The 26,372-nt window shown below is 55.0% G+C and overlaps 4 non-coding genes and 1 pseudogene across 4 annotated transcripts; all 5 read right to left on the minus strand.

Annotated features, from left to right (window-relative positions):
- Positions 1–2,432: 2,432 nt before the first annotated feature.
- LOC142926715 (5S ribosomal RNA) lies at positions 2,433–2,551 on the minus strand. The gene has a single exon (XR_012943639.1). It is a non-coding gene; the product is annotated as a 5S ribosomal RNA (ribosomal RNA).
- A 252-nt stretch (positions 2,552–2,803) lies between these two features.
- On the minus strand, positions 2,804–2,922 carry LOC142928576 (5S ribosomal RNA; annotated as a pseudogene).
- A 186-nt stretch (positions 2,923–3,108) lies between these two features.
- LOC142927392 (5S ribosomal RNA) lies at positions 3,109–3,227 on the minus strand. Its single transcript, XR_012944317.1, has one exon. It is a non-coding gene; the product is annotated as a 5S ribosomal RNA (ribosomal RNA).
- Positions 3,228–3,480: 253 nt separating this feature from the next.
- Positions 3,481–3,599, minus strand: LOC142926078 (5S ribosomal RNA). The gene has a single exon (XR_012943003.1). It is a non-coding gene; the product is annotated as a 5S ribosomal RNA (ribosomal RNA).
- Positions 3,600–4,031: 432 nt separating this feature from the next.
- LOC142927778 (5S ribosomal RNA) lies at positions 4,032–4,150 on the minus strand. Its single transcript, XR_012944702.1, has one exon. It is a non-coding gene; the product is annotated as a 5S ribosomal RNA (ribosomal RNA).
- Positions 4,151–26,372: the final 22,222 nt, after the last annotated feature.

Below are 26,372 nucleotides of genomic sequence, written 5' to 3' on the forward strand. Positions count from 1 at the left end.
TTTGAGCTTCCCAGCTAAGGTCTGGTTCATACGCTCCACCATACCGTTCACCTGGGGGTGGTACGCCGTGGTTCGGTCCTTCTGGATTCCGAACTCGCGGCACAGCACCTGAAACAGCTCTGCCTCGAACTCACTACCTTGCTCGGTAATGACCCATTCGGAGATCCCGTGCTTAAGTACGTAGTGCTCCACGAATGCCCAGGCCACCACAAGGGCCGTCTTATCGGGGATGGCCACCGCCACGGGATAGCGTGCGAAATACTCCACCGGTGGGATCGCGGAAATGGCCCCTGTAGGTCGATCCCAACCAGCTGGTTTGTCCGACTGACGCGGAACGGCCTCAGGGGTACCTGATATTGCGCCGCTTTCGGCCCACATTGCTGACACGCGCGGCAGCCCTGTACCCAGGCGGCCACGTCTTGCGCCAATTTGGGCCAGAGATATTGGCGACGCAGGGTCTCCCTAGTGCGCCGTTCCCCATCATGGCCCCCGAGCAGGTGGTCGTGCACCAGCCATAGCAGCTGGGGTCGCACCTGGGCGGGAACACAGATGCACCCTCTTACCACCCCGTTCTGCACACACAACCGGGCATACAAACCACTCCAGGGTCCTGGTAGGGTGCTCTTCTTTTCCCGCAGGGCCGCTTCCACTGCCGCCAGATCCGGGTCCCGTTGCTGGGTCTGTCTCAACTGCTCGTCGTCCAGGCCCGGGAAGGCGCAGCTGACGTCCTCTTGGATCCGCCCGGTCAGGGTGGGGCAGTCCGTCGGCTCCTTCTGTAGGGGTCTCCGCGGCGCATACTGCACTCTCTCTCGTGAGAGGGGGGTCTCAGTGCGCTCCCGGGGGGGCGTTGCCTGTTGGCAGCGTCCCCCATGAAGCATGGGCAGGCCTCCTCCGCCCTCGTCTCGGCGCACACCATGGGCTGCCTCGACAAGGTGTCCACATTTTCGTGCATCCGCCCAGCCCGGTACTCGATCTGCAGGTTGTATTCCTGCAGCTGCGCCAGCCATCGGGTCATCTGCCCCCGCGGTTTCTTGAATGTGAGATGGAGCTGCAGAGCATAATGGTCACTCCGCACCCGACATTTTCTGCCATACAAATACGGCCAGAACTGTTTACATGTGAAGATCACGGCATACAGTTCCTGACGGGTCACGCAATAGTTCAGCTCGGCCCTGCTCAGGGTCCAGCTGGCGTATGCGATGGCCCGCTCCATCCCATCCTGCACCTGTGACAACACCGCGCCCAGCTCATAGCTGCAGGCGTCGGTGTCCAAAATCAAATCGGTGGAAAAATCCGGGAAAGCCAGGGTGGGGGTATGGGTGAGGTGGTCTTTGAGGGTGGTGAAGGCCGTCAGGCGGCCTCCGTCCACTGATAAGGGTTCTTAGGGGAAGTGAGTTGGGTGAGGGGGCGTGCAATCTCGCTGAATCCCTTTACAAATCGATGATAATAGGTGGCGAGCCCCAAGAATGACCTGATCTCCATCAGGTTCCTTGGCCATGGCCATTCCACTATGGCGCGTACCTTCTCCGGATCGGTGCGCAACCCTGCCTCGCTGATTCGGTGTCCAAGGTACCCCACCTTGTGCTGCGCAACATAACACTTACGTGGCTTGAGTTTGAGATGGGCGGCTCGCAGTCGCTGGAACACCTCTCATAACCTGGACCAGTCCTCAGACAGAGATATACTGAACACTATCACGTCATCCAGGTAAATTAGGCACTGTTCCCACTGCAAGCCCCGCATCACCAGCTCCATCAACCACTGGAACGTCGCAGGCACATTAGTGAGTCCGAACGGGAGTATCCGAAACTCAAACAGTCCCATCGGTTTGGTAAATGCAGTCATTGGCCGATCCTCCTCCGCCATATCCACCTGCCAGTACCCGGATGCTAGATCGAGGGTGGAAAAATACCGTGCCACCGCGAGGCTGTCAAAGGTGTCATCGATGCGGGGGATGGGGAAGGCATCGCCGAGGGTGACTGCGTTCAACTTTCGGTAATCAACACAAAACCGGGTCGACCCATCCTTTTTCATCACCAGTACCACCGGGGCAGACCAGGGGCTAGCTGAGGGCTGGATTATGTTATCTCGGAGCATTTCCACGATGGCATCTTTAATCTGGGCCCGTTCAGGCGCGCCCACTCGGTATGTGGGGAGTTTAATTGGTTGGGCGGCACCGGTGCCAATTTGGTGCTTAACAAGGTCAGTCCGGCCCACATCCGAATCGTGCTCACTGAACACGTCGGCGTCATCGCTCATGAAAACGTTTATTCTGAGCTCCTGGTTTAGCCCCGAATGAGTAGCATCAAACAGTATTTTACAATAAAATATTGATCCCAATGCAGTACACCATATCGACGTGAAATTGGCAGGTGCACTCACTGGATGAGTCGAAGTGTAAAAAGCGACCCATCCAGATACAACAATGCAAAAGCCTACAACACCTGGTATTCCCAGGCAGTCTCCCATCCAAGTACTAACCAGGCTCGACTCTGCTTAGCTTCCGAGATTAGACGAGATCGGGCGCATTCAGGGTGATATGGTCGTAGGCCATGCTTGGAAAGACCTGTCGCACATTCAGATGTATAAAACAATCAACATTCAACTATACTTCTGGAGGTCATCGCTCATAAAACCTTTATTCTGAGCTCCTGGTTGAGCCCCGAAAGAGTGGCATCAAACATTATTTTACGATAAAATATTGATCCCAATGCAGTACACCATATCGACGTGAAATTGGCACGTGCACTCACTGGATGAGTCGAAGTGTAAAAAGCGACCCATCCAGATCCAAAAATACAAAATCCTACAACACCTGGTGTTCCTAGGCAGTCTGCCATCCAAGTACTCACCATGCTCGACCCTGCTTAGCTTCCGAGATCAGACAAGATTGGGCGCATTCAGGGTGATATGGTCGTAGGCCATGCTTGCACACACCTGTCGCACATTCAGATGTATGAAACAATTAAAGTTCAACTATATTTCTGGAAATCATCGTTCATGAATACTTATATTCTGAGCTCCTGGTTGAGCCCCGAAAGAGTGGCATCAAACAGTCTGGATGAGTCGAAGTGTAAAAAGCGACCCATCCAGATATAACAATGCAAAAGCCTACAACACCAGGTATTCCCAGGCAGTCTCGCATCCAAGTACTAACCAGGCTCGACCCTGCTTAGCTTCCGAGATCAGACGAGTTCGGGCGCATTCAGGGTGATATGGACGTAGGCCGTGCTTGCAGAGACCTGTCGAACACTCATATGTATAAAACAATCAACATTCAACTATACTACTGGAGGTTATCGCTCATGAAAACGTTTATTCTGAGCTCCTGGTTTAGCCTCGAAAGAGTGGTATCAAACAGTATTTTACGAGAAAATATTGATCCCAATGCAGTACACCATATCGATGTGAAATTGGCAGGTGCACTCACTGGATGAGTGGAAGTGTAAAAAGCGACCCATCCAGATCCAAATATACAAAAGCCTACAACACCTGGTATTCCCAGGCAGTCTCCCATCCAAGTACTAACCAGACTCGACCGTGCTTAGCTTCCGAGATCAGACGAGATCGGGCGCATTCAGGGTGATATGGTCGTAGGCCATGCTTGGAAAGACCTGTCGCACATTCAGATGTATAAAACAATCAACATTCAACTTTACTTCTGGAGGTCATCGCTCAAAAAACCTTTATACTGGTAGGAACGAAGTTGTAAACTGAGTGTACCAGCCTGCAATAGATTAATGTGTCCGTACGTCCGTCCGTCCCCTTTCAATACTTTAACGAAGTGAAATCTCGTGCTGTTGGGTGTATAAAATCAGTAATAGACAGCGCAGAGACTTGTCCTACCAGCCCACCCTGCAGGGACCTGTTTCTGAGCTCCTGGTTGAGCCCCAAAAGAGTGGCATCAAACATTATTTTACAAGAAAATATTGATCCCAATGCAGTACACCATATCGACGTGAAATTGGCAGGTGCACTCACTGGATGAGTCGAAGTGTAAAAAGCGAGCCATCCAGATCCAAGTAAACAAAAGCATACAACACCTGCTATTCCCAGGCAGTCTCCCATCCAAGTACTAACCAGACTCGACCCTGCTTAGTTTCCGAGATCAGACGAGATCGGGCGCATTCAGGGTGATATGGTCGTAGGCCATGCTTGGAAAGACCTGTCGCACATTCAGATGTATAAAACAATCAACATTCAACTATACTTTTGGAGGTCATCGCTCATAAAACCTTTATTCTGTGCTCCTGGTTGATCCCCAAAAGAGTGGCATCAAACAGTCTGGATGACTTGATTCGAAGCTTTCGTGACTGCAAGAATTACTCTTTGTTTTTTTCGGTAAAGTCACGTATAAATAAAAAATAATAAAATAACAATAGCGTACGACGTTTCGGTTGCAACACAAGCAGTCATCATCAGGTACAGAAGAGCTAAATTTACGAGAGAGAGGAAACACATAACCCCAGATGTATATACAGACACCCAAGAAGGGGGCGTGGATGGAGTGGGGTGTGAGAGTGGATGGTGTCGCGGTGAGAGTGGATGGTGTCGGGGTGAGTATGGATGTTGGAGAGGTGAGAGTGGCTGGTGTAGGAGTGAGCGTGGATGGTGTAGGGGTGAGCGTGGCTGGTGTAGGGGTGAGCGTGGATATTGTAGGGGCGAGAGTGGATGTTGCAGGAGTGAGCGAAGATGGTGTAGGGGGTGAGCGTGGAGGTTGTAAAGGCGAGCGTGGAGGTTGTAAAGGTGAGCGTGGATGGTGTAGGAGTGAGCGTGGATGGTGTCGCGGTGAGAGTGGATGGTGTCGGGGTGAGTATGGATGTTGGAGAGGTGAGCATGGATGGTGTAGGAGTGAGCGTGGATGTTGCAGGAGTGAGCGTGGATGTTGTAGGGGTGAGCGTGGATGGTGTAGGGTTGAGAGTGGATGTTGTAAAGGTGAGCGTGGATGGTGTAGGGGTGAGAGTGGATGTTGTATGAGTGAGCATGGACAGTGTAGATGTGAGTGTGGATGGTATAGGGGAAAGCGTGGATGGCGTAGTGGTGAGCGTGGATGGTGTAGGGGTGAGCGTGGATGTTGTAGAGGTGAGCGTGGATGGTGTAAGGGTGAGCGTGGCTATTGTAGGGGTGAGCGTGGATGTTGTAGGGGTGAGTGTGGATGGTGTAGGGGTGAGCGTGGATGTTGCCGGAGTGAGCGTGGGTGTTGTAGGAGTAAACGTGGATGGTGTAGGAGTGAGCGTGGATGGTGTAGGGATGAGCGTGGATGGTGTAGGGATGAGCGTGGATGGTGTAGGGGTGAGCGTGGATGTTGTAGGGATGAGAATGGATGGGGTTGGGTGTGGCGTGGATGGTGTTGGGGTGAGAGTGGATGGTGTCGGGGTGAGAGTGGATGATGTCGGGGTGAGAGTGGATGGTGTCGGGGTGAGTATGGATGTTGGAGAAGTGATCGTGGATGGTGTAGGGGTGAGCGTGGATGTTGCAGGAGTGAGCTTGGATGTTGTAGGGGTGAGCGTGGATGGTGTAGGGGTGAGAGTGGAAGTTGTCAAGGTGAGCGTGGATGATCTAGGAGTGAGCGTAGATGGTGTAGGGGGTGAGCGTGGGGGTTGTAAAGGTGAGCATGGATGGTGTAGGAGTGAGCGTGGATGTTGTAGGGGTGAGAGTGAATGGGGTTGGGGTGGGCGTGGATGGTGTTAGGGTGAGTGTGGATGTTGGCGAGGTGAGCGTTGATGTTGCAGGGGTGAGCGTGAATGTTGCAGGAGTGAGCGTCAATGTTGTAGGGGTGAGCGTGGATGGTGTAGGGGTGAGAGTGGATGTTGTAAAGGTGAGCGTGGATGGTGTAGTGGTGAGAGTGGATGTTGTATGAGTGAGCATGCACGGTGTAGAGGTGAGTGTGCATGGTATAGGGGAAAGCATGGATGGTGTAGTGGTGAGCGTGGATGGTGTAGGGGTGAGAGTGGATGTGGTGGGGGTGAGCGTGGATGTGGTAGGGGTGAGCGTGGATGGTGTAGGGGTGAGCGTGGATGGTGTAGGAGTGAGCGTGGATGGTGTAGAGGTGAGCGTGGATGGTGTAGGGATGAGCGTGGATGGTGTAGGGATGAGCGTGGATGGTGTAGGGGTGAGCGTGGATGTTGTAGGGATGAGAATGGATGGGGTTGGGTGTGGCGTGGATGGTGTTGGGGTGAGAGTGGATGGTGTCGGGGTGAGAGTGGATGATGTCGGGGTGAGAGTGGATGGTGTCGGGGTGAGTATGGATGTTGGAGAAGTGATCGTGGATGGTGTAGGGGTGAGCGTGGATGTTGCAGGAGTGAGCTTGGATGTTGTAGGGGTGAGCGTGGATGGTGTAGGGGTGAGAGTGGAAGTTGTCAAGGTGAGCGTGGATGGTGTAGGGGTGAGAGTGGATGTTGTGGGGTGAGGGTGGATGGTGTAGGGGTGAGCGTGGATGTTGTAGAAGTGAGAGTAGATGGTGTAGGAGTGAGGTTGGATGTTGTAGCGGTGAGCGTGGATGGTGTTGGGGTGATGGTGGATGTGGTAGGGGTGAGCGTGGATGTTGTAGGGGTGAGAGTTGATGGGGTTGGGGTGGGCGTGGATGGTGTTGGGGTGAGAATGGATGGTGTCGGGGTGAGAATGGATGTTGGAGAGGTGAGCGTGGATGTTGCAGGAGTGAGCGTGGATGTTGTAGGGGTGAGAGTGGATGGTGTAGGGGTGAGAGTGGATGTTGTAAAGGTGAGCGTGGATGGTGTAGGGGTGAGAGTGGATGTTGTATGAGTGAGCATGGACGGTGTAGATGTGTGGATGGTATAGAGGAAAGCGTGGATGGTGTAGAGGTGAGCGTGAATGGTGTAGGGGTGAGCGTGGCTATTGTAGGGGTGAGCGTGGATGGTGTTGGGGTGAGCGTGGAAGTTGCAGGAGTGAGCGTGGATTTTGTATGAGAGAGCGTGGATGTTGAAGGGGTGAGGTAGGATGGTGTAGGGGTGAGCGTGGATGTTGCAGGAGTGAGCGTGGGTGTTGTAGGAGAAAACGTGGATGGCGTAGGGGTGAGCGTGGATGGTGTAGGGGTGAGTGTAGATGGTGTAGGGGGTGAGCGTGGAGGTTGTAAAGGTGAGCATGGATGGTGTAGGAGTGAGCGTGGATGTTGTAGGGGTGAGAGTGAATGGGGTTGGGGTGGGCGTGGATGGTGTTAGGGTGAGTGTGGATGTTGGCGAGGTGAGCGTTGATGTTGCAGGGGTGAGCGTGAATGTTGCAGGAGTGAGCGTGAATGTTGTAGGGGTGAGCGTGGATGGTGTAGGGGTGAGAGTGGATGTTGTAAAGGTGAGCGTGGATGGTGTAGTGGTGAGAGTGGATGTTGTATGAGTGAGCATGCACGGTGTAGAGGTGAGTGTGCATGGTATAGGGGAAAGCATGGATGGTGTAGTGGTGAGCGTGGATGGTGTAGGGGTGAGAGTGGATGTGGTGGGGGTGAGCGTGGATGTGGTAGGGGTGAGCGTGGATGGTGTAGGGGTGAGCGTGGATGGTGTAGGAGTGAGCGTGGATGGTGTAGGGGTGAGCGTGGATGGTGTAGGCGTGAGCGTGGATGGTATAGGAGTGAGCGTGGACATTGTAAAGGTGAGCGTGGATGGTGTTGGGGTGAGCGTGGATGTTGCAGGAGTGAGCGTGGATGTTGTAGGGGTGAGCGTGGATGGTGTAGGGGTGAGAGTGGATGTTATAAAGGTGAGCGTGGATGGTGTAGGGGTGAGAGTGGATGTTGTGGGGTGAGGGTGGATGGTGTAGGAGTGAGCGTGGATGTTGTAGAAGTGAGAGTAGATGGTGTAGGAGTGAGGTTGGATGTTGTAGCGGTGAGCGTGGATGGTGTTGGGGTGATGGTGGATGTGGTAGGGGTGAGCGTGGATGTTGTAGGGGTGAGAGTTGATGGGGTTGGGGTGGGCGTGGATGGTGTTGGGGTGAGAATGGATGGTGTCGGGGTGAGAATGGATGTTGGAGAGGTGAGCGTGGATGTTGCAGGAGTGAGCGTGGATGTTGTAGGGGTGAGAGTGGATGGTGTAGGGGTGAGAGTGGATGTTGTAAAGGTGAGCGTGGATGGTGTAGGGGTGAGAGTGGATGTTGTATGAGTGAGCATGGACGGTGTAGATGTGTGGATGGTATAGGGGAAAGCGTGGATGGTGTAGAGGTGAGCGTGAATGGTGTAGGGGTGAGCGTGGCTATTGTAGGGGTGAGCGTGGATGGTGTTGGGGTGAGCGTGGAAGTTGCAGGAGTGAGCGTGGATTTTGTATGAGAGAGCGTGGATGTTGAAGGGGTGAGGGTGGATGGTGTAGGGGTGAGCGTGGATGTTGCAGGAGTGAGCGTGGGTGTTGTAGGAGAAAACGTGGATGGTGTAGGGGTGAGTGTGGATGGTGTAGGGGTGAGCATGGACGTTGTAAAAGTGAGCATGGATGATGTAGGAGTGAGTGTAGATGGTGTAGGGGGTGAGCGTGGAGGTTGTAAAGGTGAGCATGGATGGTGTAGGAGTGAGCGTGGATGTTGTAGGGGTGAGAGTGAATGGGGTTGGGGTGGGCGTGGATGGTGTTAGGGTGAGTGTGGATGTTGGCGAGGTGAGCGTTGATGTTGCAGGGGTGAGCGTGAATGTTGCAGGAGTGAGCGTGAATGTTGTAGGGGTGAGCGTGGATGGTGTAGGGGTGAGAGTGGATGTTGTAAAGGTGAGCGTGGATGGTGTAGTGGTGAGAGTGGATGTTGTATGAGTGAGCATGCACGGTGTAGAGGTGAGTGTGCATGGTATAGGGGAAAGCATGGATGGTGTAGTGGTGAGCGTGGATGGTGTAGGGGTGAGAGTGGATGTGGTGGGGGTGAGCGTGGATGTGGTAGGGGTGAGCGTGAATGGTGTAGGGGTGAGCGTGGATGGTGTAGGAGTGAGCGTGGATGGTGTAGGGGTGAGCGTGGATGGTGTAGGCGTGAGCTTGGATGGTATAGGAGTGAGAGTGGACATTGTAAAGGTGAGCGTGGATGGTGTTGGGGTGAGCGTGGATGTTGCAGGAGTGAGCGTGGATGTTGTAGGGGTGAGCGTGGATGGTGTAGGGGTGAGAGTGGATGTTATAAAGGTGAGCGTGGATGGTGTAGGGGTGAGAGTGGATGTTGTGGGGTGAGGGTGGATGGTGTAGGGGTGAGCGTGCATGTTGTAGAAGTGAGAGTAGATGGTGTAGGAGTGAGGTTGGATGTTGTAGCGGTGAGCGTGGATGGTGTTGGGGTGATGGTGGATGTGGTAGGGGTGAGCGTGGATGTTGTAGGGGTGAGAGTGGATGGGGTTGGGGTGGGCGTGGATGGTGTTGGGTTGAGAGTGGATGGTGTCGGGGTGAGAATGGATGTTGGAGAGGTGAGCGTGGATGTTGCAGGAGTGAGCGTGGATGTTGTAGGGGTGAGAGTGGATGGTGTAGGGGTGAGAGTGGATGTTGTAAAGGTGAGCGTGGATGGTGTAGGGGTGAGAGTGGATGTGGTATGAGTGAGCATGGACGGTGTAGATGTGTGGATGGTATAGGGGAAAGCGTGGATGGTGTAGTGGTGAGCGTGGATTGTGTAGGGGTGAGCGTGGATGTTGTAGAGGTGAGCGTGAATGGTGTAGGGGTGAGCGTGGCTATTGTAGGGGTGAGCGTGGATGGTGTAGGGGTGAGCGTGGCTATTGTAGGGGTGAGCGTGGATGGTGTAGGGGTGAGCTTGGATGGTGTAGGAGTGAGCGTGGATGGTGTAGGGGTGAGCGTGGATGGTGTAGGGGTGAGCGTAAATGGTGTAGGGGGTGAGCGTGGAGGTTGTAAAGGTGAGCGTGGATGTTGTAGGGGTGAGAGTGGATGGGGTTGGAGTGGTCGTGGATGGTGTGGGGGGTGAGAGTGGATGGTGTCGGGGTGAGAGTGGATGGTGCCGGGGTGAGTATGGATGTTGGAGAGGTGAGCGTGGATGGTGTAGGGGTGAGCGTGGATGGTGTAGGGGTGAGCGTGGATGTTGCAGGAGTGAGCGTGGATGTTGTAGGGGTGAGCGTGGATGGTGTAGGGGTGAGAGTGGCTATTGTAGGGGTGAGCGTGGATGGTGTAGTGGTGAGAGTGGATGTTGTATGAGGGAGCATGCACGGTGTAGAGGTGAGTGTGCATGGTATAGGGGAAAGCATGGATGGTGTAGTGGTGAGCGTGGATGGTGTAGGGGTGAAAGTGGATGTGGTGGGGGTGAGCGTGGATGTGGTAGGGGTGAGCGTGAATGGTGTAGGGGTGAGCGTGGATGGTGTAGGAGTGAGCGTGGATGGTGTAGGGGTGAGCGTGGATGGTGTAGGCGTGAGCTTGGATGGTATAGGAGTGAGAGTGGACATTGTAAAGGTGAGCGTGGATGGTGTTGGGGTGAGCGTGGATGTTGCAGGAGTGAGCGTGGATGTTGTAGGGGTGAGCGTGGATGGTGTAGGGGTGAGAGTGGATGTTATAAAGGTGAGCGTGGATGGTGTAGGGGTGAGAGTGGATGTTGTGGGGTGAGGGTGGATGGTGTAGGGGTGAGCGTGGATGTTGTAGAAGTGAGAGTAGATGGTGTAGGAGTGAGGTTGGATGTTGTAGCGGTGAGCGTGGATGGTGTTGGGGTGATGGTGGATGTGGTAGGGGTGAGCGTGGATGTTGTAGGGGTGAGAGTGGATGGGGTTGGGGTGGGCGTGGATGGTGTTGGGTTGAGAGTGGATGGTGTCGGGGTGAGAATGGATGTTGGAGAGGTGAGCGTGGATGTTGCAGGAGTGAGCGTGGATGTTGTAGGGGTGAGAGTGGATGGTGTAGGGGTGAGAGTGGATGTTGTAAAGGTGAGCGTGGATGGTGTAGGGGTGAGAGTGGATGTTGTATGAGTGAGCATGGACGGTGTAGATGTGTGGATGGTATAGGGGAAAGCGTGGATGGTGTAGTGGTGAGCGTGGATTGTCTAGGGGTGAGCGTGGATGTTGTAGAGGTGAGCGTGAATGGTGTAGGGGTGAGCGTGGCTATTGTAGGGGTGAGCGTGGATGGTGTAGGGGTGAGCGTGGCTATTGTAGGGGTGAGCGTGGATGGTGTAGGGGTGAGCTTGGATGGTGTAGGAGTGAGCGTGGATGGTGTAGGGGTGAGCGTGGATGGTGTAGGGGTGAGCGTAAATGGTGTAGGGGGTGAGCGTGGAGGTTGTAAAGGTGAGCGTGGATGTTGTAGGGGTGAGAGTGGATGGGGTTGGGGTGGTCGTGGATGGTGTGGGGGGTGAGAGTGGATGGTGTCGGGGTGAGAGTGGATGGTGCCGGGGTGAGTATGGATGTTGGAGAGGTGAGCGTGGATGGTGTAGGGGTGAGCGTGGATGGTGTAGGGGTGAGCGTGGATGTTGCAGGAGTGAGTGTGGATGTTGTAGGGGTGAGCGTGGATGGTGTAGGGGTGAGAGTGGCTATTGTAGGGGTGAGCGTGGATGGTGTAGGGGTGAGTGTGGATGTTGCAGGAGTGAGCGTGTATTTTGTATGAGAGAGCGTGGATGTTGCAGGAGTGAGCGTGGGTGTTGTAGGAGTAAACGTGGATGGTGTAGGGGTGAGTGTGGATGGTGTAGGGGTGAGCGTGGACATTGTAAAGGTGAGCATGGATGATGTAGGAGTGAGCGTAGATGGTTAGGGGGTGAGCGTGGATGTTGCAGGGGTGAGCGTGGATATTGCAGGAGTGAGCGTGAATGTTGTAGGGGTGAGCGTGGATGGTGTAGGGGTGAGCGTGGCTATTGTAGGGGTGAGCGTGGATGGTGTAGGGGTGAGCTTGGATGGTGTAGGAGTGAGCGTGGACGTTGTAAAGGTGAGCATGGATGATGTAGGAGTGAGCATAGATGGTGTAGGGCGTGAGAGTGGGGGTTGTAAAGGTGAGCATGGATGGTGGAGTGAGCGTGGATGTTGTAGGGGTGAGAGTGAATGGGGTTGGGGTGAGTGTGGATGGTGTTGGGGTGAGTGTGGATGTTGGCGAGGTGAGCGTGGATGTTGCAGGAGTGAGCGTGGGTGTTGTAGGAGTAAACGTGGATGGTGTAGGGGTGAGCGTGGATGGTGTAGGGGTGAGCGTGGATGGTGTAGGCGTGAGCGTGGATGGTATAGGAGTGAGCGTGGACATTGTAAAGGTGAGCGTGGATGGTGTTGGGGTGAGCGTGGATGTTGCAGGAGTGAGCGTGGATGTTGTAGGGGTGAGCGTGGATGGTGTAGGGGTGAGAGTGGATGTTATAAAGGTGAGCGTGGAAGGTGTAGGGGTGAGAGTGGATGTTGTGGGGTGAGGGTGGATGGTGTAGGGGTGAGCGTGGATGTTGTAGAAGTGAGAGTAGATGGTGTAGGAGTGAGGTTGGATGTTGTAGCGGTGAGCGTGGATGGTGTTGGGGTGATGGTGGATGTGGTAGGGGTGAGCGTGGATGTTGTAGGGGTGAGAGTGGATGGGGTTGGGGTGGGCGTGGATGGTGTTGGGTTGAGAGTGGATGGTGTCGGGGTGAGAATGGATGTTGGAGAGGTGAGCGTGGATGTTGAAGGAGTGAGCGTGGATGTTGTAGGGGTGAGAGTGGATGGTGTAGGGGTGAGAGTGGATGTTGTAAAGGTGAGCGTGGATGGTGTAGGGGTGAGAGTGGATGTTGTATGAGTGAGCATGGACGGTGTAGATGTGTGGATGGTATAGGGGAAAGCGTGGATGGTGTAGTGGTGAGCGTGGATTGTGTAGGGTTGAGCGTGGATGTTGTAGAGGTGAGCGTGAATGGTGTAGGGGTGAGCGTGGCTATTGTAGGGGTGAGCGTGGATGGTGTAGGGGTGAGCGTGGCTATTGTAGGGGTGAGCGTGGATGGTGTAGGGGTGAGCTTGGATGGTGTAGGAGTGAGCGTGGATGGTGTAGGGGTGAGCGTGGAAGGTGTAGAGGTGAGCGTAGATGGTGTAGGGGGTGAGCGTGGAGGTTGTAAAGGTGAGCGTGGATGTTGTAGGGGTGAGAGTGGATGGGGTTGGGGTGGTCGTGGATGGTGTGGGGGGTGAGAGTGGATGGTGTCGGGGTGAGAGTGGATGGTGTCGGGGTGAGTATGGATGTTGGAGAGGTGAGCGTGGATGGTGTAGGGGTGAGCGTGGATGGTGTAGGGGTGAGCGTGGATGTTGCAGGAGTGAGCGTGGATGTTGTAGGGGTGAGCGTGGATGGTGTAGGGGTGAGAGTGGATGTTGTAAAGGTGAGAGTGGAAGGTGTAGGGGTGAGAGTGGATGTTGTATGAGTGAGCATGGACGGTGTAGATGTGAGTGTGCATGGTATAGGGGAAAGCGTGGATGGTGTAGTGGTGAGCGTGGATGGTGTAGGGGTGAGCGTGGATGTTGTAGAGGCGAGCGTGGATGGTGTAAAGGTGAGCGTGGCTATTGTAGGGGTGAGCGTGGATGGTGTAGGGGTGAGTGTGGATGTTGCAGGAGTGAGCGTGTATTTTGTATGAGAGAGCGTGGATGTTGAAGGAGTGAGCGTGGGTGTTGTAGGAGTAAACGTGGATGGTGTAGGGGTGAGTGTGGATGGTGTAGGGGTGAGCGTGGACATTGTAAAGGTGAGCATGGATGATGTAGGAGTGAGCGTAGATGGTTAGGGGGTGAGCGTGGATGTTGCAGGGGTGAGCGTGGATATTGCAGGAGTGAGCGTGAATGTTGTAGGGGTGAGCGTGGATGGTGTAGGGGTGAGCGCGGCTATTGTAGGGGTGAGCGTGGATGGTGTAGGGGTGAGCTTGGATGGTGTAGGAGTGAGCGTGGACGTTGTAAAGGTGAGCATGGATGATGTAGGAGTGAGCATAGATGGTGTAGGGCGTGAGAGTGGGGGTTGTAAAGGTGAGCATGGATGGTGGAGTGAGCGTGGATGTTGTAGGGGTGAGAGTGAATGGGGTTGGGTTGAGCGTGGATGGTGTTGGGGTGAGTGTGGATGTTGGCGAGGTGAGCGTGGATGTTGCAGGAGTGAGCGTGGGTGTTGTAGGAGTAAACGTGGATGGTGTAGGGGTGAGCGTGGATGGTGTAGGGGTGAGCATGGACTTTGTAAAGGTGAGCATGGATGGTGTAGGAGTGAGCGTGGATGTTGTAGGGGTTAGAGTGGATGGGGTTGGGGTGGGCGTGGATGGTGTTGGGGTGAGAGTGGATGGTGTCGGGGTGAGTATGGATGTTGGAGAGGTGAGCGTGGATTGTGTAGGGGTGAGCATTGATGATGTAGGAGTGAGCGTAGATGGTGTAGGGGGTGAGCGTGGATGTTGCAGGGGTGAGTGTGGATATTGCAGGAGTGAGCGTGAATGTTGTAGGCGTGAGTGTGGATGGTGTAGGGGTGAGCGTGGCTATTGTAGGGGGTGAGCGTGGATGGTGTAGGGGTGAGCTTGGATGGTGTAGGATTGAGCGTGGATGGTGTAGGGGTGAGCGTGGATGGTGTAGGGGTGAGCGTAGATGGTGTAGGGGGTGAGCGTGGAGGTTGTAAAGGTGAGCGTGGAGGTTGTAAAGGTGAGCGTGGATGGTGTACGAGTGAGCGTGGATGTTGTAGGGGTGAGTGGATGGGGTTGGGGTGGGCGTGGATGGTGTGGGGGGTGAGAGTGGATGGTGTCGGGGTGAGAGTGGATGGTGTCGGGGTGAGTATGGATGTTGGAGAGGTGAGCGTGGATGGTGTAGGGGTGAGCGTGGATGGTGTAGGGGTGAGCGTGGATGTTGCAGGAGTGAGCGTGGATGTTGTAGGGGTGAGCGTGGATGGTGTAGGGGTGAGAGTGGATGTTGTAAAGGTGAGCGTGGATGGTGTAGGGGTGAGAGTGGATGTTGTATGAGTGAGCATGGACGGTGTAGATGTGAGTGTGGATGGTATAGGGGAAAGCGTGGACGGTGTAGGGGAAAGCGTGGATGGTGTAGGGGTGAGCGTGGATGTTGTAGAAGTGAGAGCAGATGGTGTAGGAGTGAGGTTGGATGTTGTAGCGGTGAGCGTGGATGGTGTTGGGGTGATGGTGGATGTGGTAGGGGTGAGCGTGGATGTTGTAGAGGTGAGAGTGGATGGGGTTGGGGTGGGCATGGATGGTGTTGGGGTGAGAGTGGATGGTGTCGGGGTGAGAATGGATGTTGGAGAGGTGAGCGTGGATGTTGCAGGAGTGAGTGTGAATGTTGTATGGGTGAGCGTGGATGGTATAGGGGTGAGAGTGGATGTTGTAAAGGTGAGCGTGGATGGTGTAGCGGTGAGAGTGGATGTTGTATGAGTGAGGATGCACGGTGTAGAGGTGAGTGTGGATGGTATAGGGGAAAGCGTGGATGGTGTAGTGGTGAGCGTGGATGGTGTAGGGGTGAGCGTGGATGTTGTAGAGGCGAGCGTGGATGGTGTAAGGGTGAGCGTGGCTATTGTAGGGGTGAGCGTGGATGGTGTAGGGGTGAGCGTGGATGTTGCAGGAGTGAGCGTGGATTTTGTATGAGAGAGCGTGGACGTTGCAGGAGTGAGCGTGGGTGTTGTAGGAGTAAACGTGGATGGTGTAGGGGTGAGTGTGGATGGTGTAGGGGTGAGCGTGGCTATTGTAGGGGTGAGCGTGGATGGTGTAGGGGTGAGCTTGGATGGTGTAGGAGTGAGCGTGGACGTTGTAAAGGTGAGCATGGATGATGTAGGAGTGAGCATAGATGGTGTAGGGCGTGAGAGTGGGGGTTGTAAAGGTGAGCATGGATGGTGGAGTGAGCGTGGATGTTGTAGGGGTGAGAGTGAATGGGGTTGGGGTGAGCGTGGATGGTGTTGGGGTGAGTGTGGATGTTGGCGAGGTGAGCGTGGATGTTGCAGGAGTGAGCGTGGGTGTTGTAGGAGTAAACGTGGATGGTGTAGGGGTGAGCGTGGATGGTGTAGGGGTGAGCATGGACTTTGTAAAGGTGAGCATGGATGGTGTAGGAGTGAGCGTGGATGTTGTAGGGGTTAGAGTGGATGGGGTTGGGGTGGGCGTGGATGGTGTTGGGGTGAGAGTGGATGGTGTCGGGGTGAGTATGGATGTTGGAGAGGTGAGCGTGGATTGTGTAGGGGTGAGCGTGGATGTTGTAGGAGTGAGCGTGGATGTTGTAGGGGTGGGCGTGGATGGTGTAGGGGTGAGAGTGGATGTTGTAAAGGTGAGGGTGGATGGTGTAGGGGTGAGCGTGGATGTTGTAGAAGTGAGCGTAGATGGTGTAGGAGTGAGGGTGGATGTTGTAGCGGTGAGCGTGGATGGTGTTGGGGTGTGGGTGGATGTTGTAGGGGTGAGCGTGGATGTTGTCGGGGTGAGGGTGGATGGTGTAGAGGTGAGTGTGGATGTTGTAGAGGTGAGCGTGGATGGTGTAGGGGTGAGCGTGGCTATTGTAGGGGTGAGCGTGGATGGTGTAGGGGTGAGCGTGGATGTTGCAGGAGTGAACGTGGGTGTTGTAGGAGTAAACGTGGATGGTGTAGGGGTGAGCGTGGATGGTGTAGGGGTGAGCGTGGACGTTGTAAAGGTGAGCATTGATGATGTAGGAGTGAGCGTAGATGGTGTAGGGGGTGAGCGTGGATGTTGCAGGGGTGAGTGTGGATATTGCAGGAGTGAGCGTGAATGTTGTAGGCGTGAGCGTGGATGGTGTAGGGGTGAGCGTGGCTATTGTAGGGGGTGAGCGTGGATGGTGTAGGGGTGAGCTTGGATGGTGTAGGATTGAGCGTGGATGGTGTAGGGGTGAGCGTGGATGGTGTAGGGGGTGAGCGTGGAGGTTGTAAAGGTGAGCGTGGAGGTTGTAAAGGTGAGCGTGGATGGTGTACGAGTGAGCGTGGATGTTGTAGGGGTGAGAGTGGATGGGGTTGGGGTGGGCGTGGATGGTGTGGGGGGTGAGAGTGGATGGTGTCGGGGTGAGAGTGGATGGTGTCGGGGTGAGTATGGATGTTGGAGAGGTGAGCGTGGATGGTGTAGGGGTGAGCGTGGATGGTGTAGGGGTGAGCGTGGATGTTGCAGGAGTGAGCGTGGATGTTGTAGGGGTGAGCGTGGATGGTGTAGGGGTGAGAGTGGATGTTGTAAAGGTGAGCGTGGATGGTGTAGGGGTGAGAGTGGATGTTGTATGAGTGAGCATGGACGGTGTAGATGTGAGTGTGGATGGTATAGGGGAAAGCGTGGACGGTGTAGGGGAAAGCGTGGATGGTGTAGGGGTGAGCGTGGATGTTGTAGAAGTGAGAGCAGATGGTGTAGGAGTTAGGTTGGATGTTGTAGCGGTGAGCGTGGATGGTGTTGGGGTGAGAGTGGATGGGGTTGGGGTGGGCATGGATGGTGTTGGGGTGAGAGTGGATGGTGTCGGGGTGAGAATGGATGTTGGAGAGGTGAGCGTGGATGTTGCAGGAGTGAGTGTGAATGTTGTATGGGTGAGCGTGGATGGTATAGGGGTGAGAGTGGATGTTGTAAAGGTGAGCGTGGATGGTGTAGCGGTGAGAGTGGATGTTGTATGAGTGAGGATGCACGGTGTAGAGGTGAGTGTGGATGGTATAGGGGAAAGCGTGGATGGTGTAGTGGTGAGCGTGGATGGTGTAGCGGTGAGCGTGGATGTTGTAGAGGCGAGCGTGGATGGTGTAAGGGTGAGCGTGGCTATTGTAGGGGTGAGCGTGGATGGTGTAGGGGTGAGCGTGGATGTTGCAGGAGTGAGCGTGGATTTTGTATGAGAGAGCGTGGACGTTGCAGGAGTGAGCGTGGGTGTTGTAGGAGTAAACGTGGATGGTGTAGGGGTGAGTGTGGATGGTGTAGGGGTGAGCGTGGACGTTGTAAAGGTGAGCATGGATGATGTAGGAGTGAGCGTAGATGGTTAGGGGGTGAGCGTGGATGTTGCACGGGTGAGCGTGGATATTGCAGGAGTGAGCGTGAATGTTGTAGGGGTGAGCGTGGATGGTGTAGGGGTGAGCGTGGCTATTGTAGGGGTGAGCGTGGATGGTGTAGGGGTGAGCTTGGATGGTGTAGGAGTGAGCGTGGACGTTGTAAAGGTGAGCATGAATGATGTAGGAGTGAGCGTAGATGGTGTAGGGGGTGAGCGTGGGGGTTGTAAAGGTGAGCATGGATGGTGTAGGAGTGAGCGTGGATGTTGTAGGGGTGAGAGTGAATGGGGTTGGGGTGAGCGTGGATGGTGTTGGGGTGAGTGTGGATGTTGGCGAGGTGAGCGTGGATGTTGCAGGAGTGAGCGTGGGTGTTGTAGGAGTAAACGTGGATGGTGTAGGGGTGAGCGTGGATGGTGTAGGGGTGAGCATGGACTTTGTAAAGGTGAGCATGGATGGTGTAGGAGTGAGCGTGGATGTTGTAGGGGTTAGAGTGGATGGGGTTGGGGTGGGCGTGGATGGTGTTGGGGTGAGAGTGGATGGTGTCGGGGTGAGTATGGATGTTGGAGAGGTGAGCATGGATGGTGTAGGGGTGAGCGTGGATGTTGTAGGAGTGAGCGTGGATGTTGTAGGGGTGGGCGTGGATGGTGTAGGGGTGAGAGTGGATGTTGTAAAGGTGAGGGTGGATGGTGTAGGGGTGAGCGTGGATGTTGTAGAAGTGAGCGTAGATGGTGTAGGAGTGAGGGTGGATGTTGTAGCGGTGAGCGTGGATGGTGTTGGGGTGTGGGTGGATGTTGTAGGGGTGAGCGTGGATGTTGTCGGGGTGAAGGTGGATGGTGTAGAGGTGAGTGTGGATGTTGTAGAGGTGAGCGTGGATGGTGTAGGGGTGAGCGTGGCTATTGTAGGGGTGAGCGTGGATGGTGTAGGGGTGAGCGTGGATGTTGCAGGAGTGAACGTGGGTGTTGTAGGAGTAAACGTGGATGGTGTAGGGGTGAGCGTGGACGTTGTAAAGGTGAGCATTGATGATGTAGGAGTGAGCGTAGATGGTGTAGGGGGTGAGCGTGGATGTTGCAGGGGTGAGTGTGGATATTGCAGGAGTGAGCGTGAATGTTGTGGCGTGAGCGTGGATGGTGTAGGGGTGAGCGTGGCTATTGTAGGGGGTGAGCGTGGATGGTGTAGGGGTGAGCTTGGATGGTGTAGGATTGAGCGTGGATGGTGTAGGGGTGAGCATGGATGGTGTAGGGGTGAGAGTAGATGGTGTAGGGGGTGAGCGTGGAGGTTGTAAAGGTGAGCGTGGAGGTTGTAAAGGTGAGCGTGGATGGTGTACGAGTGAGCGTGGATGTTGTAGGGGTGAGAGTGGATGGGGTTGGGGTGGGCGTGGATGGTGTGGGGGGTGAGAGTGGATGGTGTCGGGGTGAGAGTGGATGGTGTCGGGGTGAGTATGGAAGTTGGAGAGGTGAGCGTGGATGGTGTAGGGGTGAGCGTGGATGGTGTAGGGGTGAGCGTGGATGTTGCAGGAGTGAGCGTGGATGTTGTAGGGGTGAGCGTGGATGGTGTAGGGGTGAGAGTGGATGTTGTAAAGGTGAGCGTGGATGGTGTAGGGGTGAGAGTGGATGTTGTATGAGTGAGCATGGACGGTGTAGATTTGAGTGTGGATGGTATACGGGAAAGCGTGGATGGTGTAGTGGTGAGCGTGGATGTTGTAGAAATGAGAGTAGATGGTGTAGGAGTGAGGTTGGATGTTGTAGCGGTGAGCGTGGATGGTGTTGGGGTGATGGTGGATGTGGTAGGGGTGAGTGTGGATGTTGTAGAGGTGAGAGTGGATGGGGTTGGGGTGGGCGTGGATGGTGTTGGGGTGAGAGTGGATGGTGTCGGGGTGAGTATGGATGTTGGAGAGGTGAGCATGGATGGTGTAGGGGTGAGCGTGGATGTTGTAGGAGTGAGCGTGGATGTTGTAGGGGTGGGCGTGGATGGTGTAGGGGTGAGAGTGGATGTTGTAAAGGTGAGGGTGGATGGTGTAGGGGTGAGCGTGGATGTTGTAGAAGTGAGCGTAGATGGTGTAGGAGTGAGGGTGGATGTTGTAGCGGTGAGCGTGGATGGTGTTGGGGTGTGGGTGGATGTTGTAGGGGTGAGCGTGGATGTTGTCGGGGTGAGGGTGGATGGTGTAGAGGTGAGTGTGGATGTTGTAGAGGTGAGCGTGGATGGTGTAGGGGTGAGCGTGGCTATTGTAGGGGTGAGCGTGGATGGTGTAGGGGTGAGCGTGGATGTTGCAGGAGTGAACGTGGGTGTTGTAGGAGTAAACGTGGATGGTGTAGGGGTGAGCGTGGATGGTGTAGGGGTGAGCGTGGACGTTGTAAAGGTGAGCATTGATGATGTAGGAGTGAGCGTAGATGGTGTAGGGGGTGAGCGTGGATGTTGTAGGGGTGAGAGTGGATGGGGTTGGGGTGGGCGTGGATGGTGTGGGGGGTGAGAGTGGATGGTGTAGGGGTGAGCGTGGATTTTGTATGAGAGAGCGTGGATGTTGCAGGAGTGAGCGTGGATTTTGTATGAGAGAGCGTGGATGTTGCAGGAGTGAGCGTGGGTGTTGTAGGAGTAAACGTGGATGGTGTAGGGGTGAGTGTGGATGGTGTAGGGGGTGATCGTGGAGGTTGTGAAGGTGAGCATGGATGGTGTAGGAGTGAGCGTGGATGTTGTAGGGGTGAGAGTGAATGGGGTTGGTGTGGGCGTGGATGGTGTTGGGGTGAGTGTGGATGTTGGCGAGGTGAGCGTGGATGTTGCAGGGGTGAGCATGGATGGTGTAGGGGTGAGCGTGGATGTTGTAGGAGTGAGCGTGGATGTTGTAGGGGTGGGCGTGGATGGTGTAGGGGTGAGAGTGGATGTTGTAAAGGTGAGGGTGGATGGTGTAGGGGTGAGCGTGGATGTTGTAGAAGTGAGCGTAGATGGTGTAGGAGTGAGGGTGGATGTTGTAGCGGTGAGCGTGGATGGTGTTGGGGTGTGGGTGGATGTTGTAGGGGTGAGCGTGGATGTTGTCGGGGTGAGGGTGGATGGTGTAGAGGTGAGTGTGGATGTTGTAGAGGTGAGCGTGGATGGTGTAGGGGTGAGCGTGGCTATTGTAGGGGTGAGCGTGGATGGTGTAGGGGTGAGCGTGGATGTTGCAGGAGTGAACGTGGGTGTTGTAGGAGTAAACGTGGATGGTGTAGGGGTGAGCGTGGATGGTGTAGGGGTGAGCGTGGACGTTGTAAAGGTGAGCATTGATGATGTAGGAGTGAGCGTAGATGGTGTAGGGGGTGAGCGTGGATGTTGTAGGGGTGAGAGTGGATGGGGTTGGGGTGGGCGTGGATGGTGTGGGGGGTGAGAGTGGATGGTGTAGGGGTGAGCGTGGATTTTGTATGAGAGAGCGTGGATGTTGCAGGAGTGAGCGTGGATTTTGTATGAGAGAGCGTGGATGTTGCAGGAGTGAGCGTGGGTGTTGTAGGAGTAAACGTGGATGGTGTAGGGGTGAGTGTGGATGGTGTAGGGGGTGATCGTGGAGGTTGTGAAGGTGAGCATGGATGGTGTAGGAGTGAGCGTGGATGTTGTAGGGGTGAGAGTGAATGGGGTTGGTGTGGGCGTGGATGGTGTTGGGGTGAGTGTGGATGTTGGCGAGGTGAGCGTGGATGTTGCAGGGGTGAGCGTGGATGTTGCAGGAGTGAGCGTGAATGTTGTAAGGGTGAGGGTGGGTGTTGCAGGAGTGAGCGTGGGTGTTTGTAGGCGTAAACGTGGATGGTGTAGGGGTGAGCGTGGATGGTGTAGGGGTGAGAGTGGATGTTGTAAAGGTGAGCGTGGATGGTGTAGGGGTGAGAGTGGATGTTGTATGAGTGAGCATGGACGGTGTAGATGTGAGTGTGGATGGTATAGGGGAAAGCGTGGATGGTCTAGTGGTGAGCGTAGATGGTCTAGCGGTGAGCGTGGATGGTGTAGGGGTGAGCGTGGATGTTGTAGAGGTGAGCGTGGATGGTGTAGGGGTGAGTGTGGATGTTGTATGAGTGAGCATGGACGTTGTAGATGTGAGTGTAGATGGTATAGGGGAAAGCGTGGATGGTGTAGTGGTGAGTGTGGATGGTGTAGGGGTGAGCGTGGATGTTGTAGGGGTGAGCGTGGCTATTGTAGGGGTGAGCGTGGATGGTGTAGGGGTGAGCGTGGATGTTGCAGGAGTGAGCGTGGGTGTTGTAGGAGTAAACGTGGATGGTGTAGGGGTGAGCGTGGATGGTGTAGGGGTGAGCGTGGACGTTGTAAAGGTGAGCATGGATGATGTAGGAGTGAGTGTAGATGGTGTAGGGCGTGAGCGTGGAGGTTGTAAAGGTGAGCATGGATGGTGTATGAGTGTGCGTGGATGTTGTAGGGGTGAGAGTGAATGGGGTTGGGGTGGGCGTGGATGGTGTTGGGGTGAGTATGGATGTTGGCGAGGTGAGCATTGATGTTACAGGGGTGAGCGTGGATGTTGCAGGAGTGATCGTGAATGTTGTAGGGATGAGAGTGGATGTTGTAAAGGTGAGCGTGGATGGTGTAAGGGTGAGAGTGGATGTTGTATGAGTGAGCATGGAAGGTGTAGAGGTGAGTGTGGATGGTATAGGGGAAAGCATGGATGGTGTAGTGGTGAGCGTGGATGGTGTAGGGGTGAGAGTGGATTTGGTGGGTGTGAGCGTGGATGTGGTAGGGGTGAGCGTTGAAGGTGTAGGGGTGAGCGTGGATGGTGTAGGAGTGAGCGTGGATGGTGTAGGGGTGAGCGTGGGTGGTGTAGGGGTGAGCGTGGATGGTGTAGGGGTGAGCGTGGATGGTGTAGGAGTGAGCGTGGACATTGTAAAGGTGAGCGTGGACGGTGTAGGGGTGAGCGTGGACGTTGTAGGGGTGAACGTAGATGTTGTAGGGGTGAGCGGGGATGTTGTAGGGGTGAGGGTGGATGTTGTAGGGGTGAGCGTGGATGGTGCAGGGGTGAGCGTGGATGTTGCAGGAGTGAGCATGGATTTTGTATGAGAGAGCGTGGATGTTGTAGGGGTGAGTGTGGATGGTGAAGGGGTGAGCGTGGATGTTGCAGGAGTGAGCGTGGGTGTTGTAGGCGTAAACGTGGATGGTGTAGGGGTGAGCGTGGAAGTTGTAAAGGTGAGCATGGATGATGTAGGAGTGAGCGTAGATGGTGTAGGGGGTGAGCGTGGAGGTTGTAAATGTGAGCGTGGAGGTTGTAAAGGTGAGCGTGGATGGTGTAGGAGTGAGCGTGGATGTTGTAGGGGTGAGAGTGGATGGGGTTGCAGTGGGAGTGGATGTTGTCGGGGTGAGTATGGATGTTGGAGAGGTGAGCGTGGATGGTGTAGGGGTGAGAGTGGATGTTGTATGAGTGAGCATGGACGGTGTAGATGTGAGTGTGGATGGTATAGGGGAAAGCGTGGATGGTGTAGGGGTGAGCGTGGCTATTGTAGGGGTGAGCATGGATGGCGTAGGTGTGAGCGTGGATGTTGCAGGAGTGAGCGTGGATTTTGTATGAGAGAGCGTGGATGTTTAAGGAGCGAGTGTGGATGGTGTAGGGGTGAGCGTGGATGGTGTAGGGGTGAGCGTGGATGTTGCAGGAGTGAACGTGGGTGTTGTAGGTGTAAACGTGGATGGTGTAGGAGTGAGCGTGGATGGTGTAGGGGTGAGTGTGGACGTTGTAAAGGTGAGCATTGATGATGTAGGAGTGAGCGTAGATGGTGTAGGGGGTGAGCGTGGATGTTGCAGGGGTGAGCGTGGAAATTGCAGGAGTGAGCGTGAATGTTGTAGGCGTGAGCGTGGATGGTGTAGGGGTGAGCGTGGCTATTGTAGGGGTGAGCGTGGAAGGTGTAGGGGTGAGCTTGGATGGTGTAGGAGTGAGCGTGGATGGTGTAGGGGTGAGCGTGGATGGTGTAGGGGTGAGCGTAGATGGTGTAGGGGGTGAGCGTGGAGGTTGTAAAGGTGAGCGTGGATGTTGTAGGGGTGAGAGTGGATGGTGTCGGGGTGAGAGTGGATGGTGTCGGGGTGAGTATGGATGTTGGAGAGGTGAGCGTGGATGGTGTAGGGGTGAGCGTGGATGGTATAGGGGTGAGCGTGGATGTTGCAGGAGTGAGCGTGGATGTTGTAGGGGTGAGCGTGGATGGTGTAGGGGTGAGAGTGGATGTTGTAAAGGTGAGCGTGGATGGTGTAGGGGTGAGAGTGGATGTTGTATGAGTGAGCATGGACGGTGTAGATGTGAGTGTGGATGGTATAGGGGAAAGCGTGGATGGTGTAGTGGTGAGCGTGGATGGTGTAGGGGTGAGCGTGGATGTTGTAGAGGCGAGCGTGGATGGTGTAAGGGTGAGCGTGGCTATTGTAGGGGTGAGCGTGGATGGTGTAGGGGTGAGCGTGGATGGTGTAGGGGTGAGAGTGGATGTTGTAAAGGTGAGCGTGGATGGTGTAGGGGTGAGAGTGGATGTTGTATGAGTGAGCATGGACGGTGTAGATGTGAGTGTGGATGGTATAGGGGAAAGCGTGGATGGTGTAGTGGTGAGCGTGGATGGTGTAGGGGTGAGCGTGGATGTTGTAGAGGCGAGCGTGGATGGTGTAAGGGTGAGCGTGGCTATTGTAGGGGTGAGCGTGGATAGTGTAGGGGTGAGCGTGGATGGTGTAGGGGTGAGAGTGGATGTTGTAAAGGTGAGCGTGGATGGTGTAGGGGTGAGAGTGGATGTTGTATGAGTGAGCATGGACGGTGTAGATGTGAGTGTGGATGGTATAGGGGAAAGCGTGGATGGTGTAGTGGTGAGCGTGGATGGTGTAGGGGTGAGCGTGGATGTTGTAGAGGCGAGCGTGGATGGTGTAAGGGTGAGCGTGGCTATTGTAGGGGTGAGCGTGGATGGTGTAGGGGTGAGCGTGGATGTTGCAGGAGTGAGCGTGGATTTTGTATGAGAGAGCGTGGATGTTGCAGGAGTGAGCGTGGGTGTTGTAGGAGTAAACGTGGATGGTGTAGGGGTGAGTGTGGATGGTGTAGGGGTGAGCGTGGACGTTGTAAAGGTGAGCATGGATGATGTAGGAGTGAGCGTAGATGGTTAGGGGGTGAGCATGGATGTTGCAGGGGTGAGCGTGGATATTGCAGGAGTGAGCGTGAATGTTGTAGGGGTGAGCGTGGATGGTGTAGGGGTGAGCGTGGCTATTGTAGGGGTGAGCGTGGATGGTGTAGGGGTGAGCTTGGATGGTGTAGGAGTGAGCGTGGATGTTGTAAAGGTGAGCATGGATGATGTAGGAGTGAGCGTAGATGGTGTAGGGGGTGAGCGTGGGGGTTGTAAAGGTGAGCATGGATGGTGTAGGAGTGAGCGTGGATGTTGTATAGGTGAGCATGGATGGTGTAGGAGTGAGCGTGGATGTTGTAGGGGTGAGAGTGAATGGGGTTGGGGTGAGCTTGGATGGTGTTGGGGTGAGTGTGGATGTTGGCGAGGTGAGCGTGGATGTTGCAGGGGTGAGCGTGGATGTTGCAGGAGTGAGCGTGAATGTTGTAAGGGTGAGGGTGGGTGTTTGTAGGCGTAAACGTGGATGGTGTAGGGGTGAGCGTGGATGGTGTAGGGGTGAGAGTGGATGTTGTAAAGGTGAGCATGGATGGTGTAGGGGTGAGAGTGGATGTTGTATGAGTGAGCATGGACGGTGTAGATATGAGTGTGGATGGCATAGGGGAAAGCGTGGATGGTCTAGTGGTGAGCGTGGATGGTCTAGTGGTGAGAGTGGATGGTGTAGGGGTGAGCGTGGATGTTGTAGAGGTGAGCGTGGATGGTGTAGGGGTGAGTGTGGATGTTGTATGAGTGAGCATGGACGTTGTAGATGTGAGTGTAGATGGTATAGGGGAAAGCGTGGATGGTGTAGTGGTGAGTGTGGATGGTGTAGGGGTGAGCGTGGATGTTGCAGGAGTGAGCGTGGGTGTTGTAGGAGAAAACGTGGATGGTGTAGGGGTGAGCGTGGATGGTGTAGGGGTGAGCGTGGATGTTGCAGGAGTGAACGTGGGTGTTGTAGGAGTAAACGTGGATGTTGTAGGGGTGAGCGTGGATGGTGTAGGGGTGAGTGTGGACGTTGTAAAGGTGAGCATTGATGATGTAGGAGTGAGCGTAGATGGTGTAGGGGGTGAGCGTGGATGTTGCAGGGATGAGCGTAGATATTGCAGGAGTGAGCGTGAATGTTGTAGGCGTGAGCGTGGATGGTGTAGGGGTGAGCGTGGCTATTGTAGGGGTGAGCGTGGCTATTGTAGGGGTGAGCGTGGATGGTGTAGGGGTGAGCTTGGATGGTGTAGGAGTGAGCGTGGATGGTGTAGGGGTGAGCGTGGATGGTGTAGGGGTGAGCGTAGATGGTGTAGGGGGTGAGCGTGGAGGTTGTAAAGGTGATCGTGGATGTTGTAGGGGTGAGAGTGGATGGGGTTGGGGTGGGCGTGGATGGTGTGGGGGGTGAGAGTGGATGGTGTCGGGGTGAGAGTGGATGGTGTCGGGGAGAGTATGGATGTTAGAGAGGTGAGCGTGGATGGTGTAGGGGTGAGCGTGGATGGTATAGGGGTGAGCGTGGATGTTGCAGGAGTGAGCGTGGATGTTGTAGGGGTGAGCGTGGATGGTGTAGGGGTGAAAGTGGATG

The sequence above is a fragment of the Petromyzon marinus genome, chromosome 23 (genome assembly GCF_048934315.1).
Source record: "Petromyzon marinus isolate PM22_M1 ecotype Great Lakes invasive population chromosome 23, UKy_Petmar_22M1.pri1.0, whole genome shotgun sequence".
NCBI classification, from domain to species: domain Eukaryota; kingdom Metazoa; phylum Chordata; class Hyperoartia; order Petromyzontiformes; family Petromyzontidae; genus Petromyzon; species Petromyzon marinus.